This window comes from Aplysia californica, unplaced genomic scaffold (genome assembly GCF_000002075.1).
Source record: "Aplysia californica isolate F4 #8 unplaced genomic scaffold, AplCal3.0 scaffold00190, whole genome shotgun sequence".
In the NCBI taxonomy this organism is placed as follows: Eukaryota; Metazoa; Mollusca; class Gastropoda; order Aplysiida; family Aplysiidae; genus Aplysia; species Aplysia californica.
This window is the reverse complement of record NW_004797460.1, coordinates 669,996-671,136: the sequence shown is the minus strand read 5'-3', so window position 1 is coordinate 671,136 and position 1,141 is coordinate 669,996. Positions and strand designations below refer to the sequence as shown.

The following is a 1,141-nucleotide window of genomic DNA, read 5'->3' as shown; positions in this document are numbered from 1 at the left end:
TTCAGGTCGCAGTCCACTTCTGTGGGCGTGGGTTCGAATCCCACTTCTGACAACTTTTTGCTACTGAAAATACAATAAAAGATAACCATTTACCACTGACAGTAAATGTTAACCTTTTTCTTTAGTTGATGGTAAGTTTTTGTTTTGTGATGTCACGCCAGCCTTGGAGAGGACTCAGAGATATTCTCTGCACGATGACAGGTGAACAGACTGTTGGACAAACACTGACTTTATTCCCTAAAGAACTTTGCTTCCTTTGACTTTTGGTAATTGACTGGTTTAAATGTAATCAGTTCACATATAGTTTACATATTGTCTATACTGTGTATTGAATGTTACCATGACTTCGTGTAGCTCGTACTGTTACTTTTCTACCTGTGTCCATTTGAAATCTTTTGTGTAGTGCAATTTGGTCACACAGTTAAAGAAAGATCAATGTTTTAAGAAAGAGGCTACGACCTACAACACTGAGAAGAATTGTTTCGTGAAAAGTTGTGAAAGAGGTGGCTCTGGTGGGACCGGAAAAGGCAAGTTAGAGTCACCGAATTTTATTGTAACATTTTTTCAATAAGGAGGAAAGTGAAATCACTTAGTGAAGTCTTAGTGATCGGTCGAACTATAAAACAAACAACAATTTTGTTTTAATAAATAATAATATGTGTGTGTGTGTGTGTGTGTGTGTGTGTGTGTGTGTGTGTGTGTGTGTGTACTGAACATGAGTAACAGCAGACCCGTGTCATCAACAGTCAGGATGGCCGAGTGGTCTGAGGTGCTGCGTTCAGGTCGCAGTCCACTTCTGTGGGCGTGGGTTTGAATCCCACTTCTGACAACTTTTGGCTCACTGAAAGTATAGTATGAGCTGGGCTTTAAACACGTGTTGATAGTACATATCTTATGTAACCGGCTGACCAGAAGAAAATTTGTTTCAAGAAATGTTTATGACCTGAATGACATAAAAATTGACCAGAAGCTAGAACATACATGTGCATTATGTTTATCAAAAATATTAATTGCTTTTGCAATGTGGAAAGATGGTAAAAAAAAAGTTCTCCCTTGTAGAATGTGCTTTTCTGTGTAGATGTATCTGCAAACAGCGTCTCCCAAATCTTCCGATTATTTGTTAGGGAATACGGGATAAATA

General features: G+C 38.4%; 1 non-coding gene across 1 annotated transcript; it reads left to right on the top strand.

Moving 5' to 3' along the window:
* Positions 1 to 745: 745 nt before the first annotated feature.
* Positions 746 to 829, top strand: TRNAL-CAG. Its single transcript has one exon. It is a non-coding gene; the product is annotated as a tRNA-Leu (tRNA).
* The last annotated feature ends 312 nt before the right edge of the window (positions 830 to 1,141 follow it).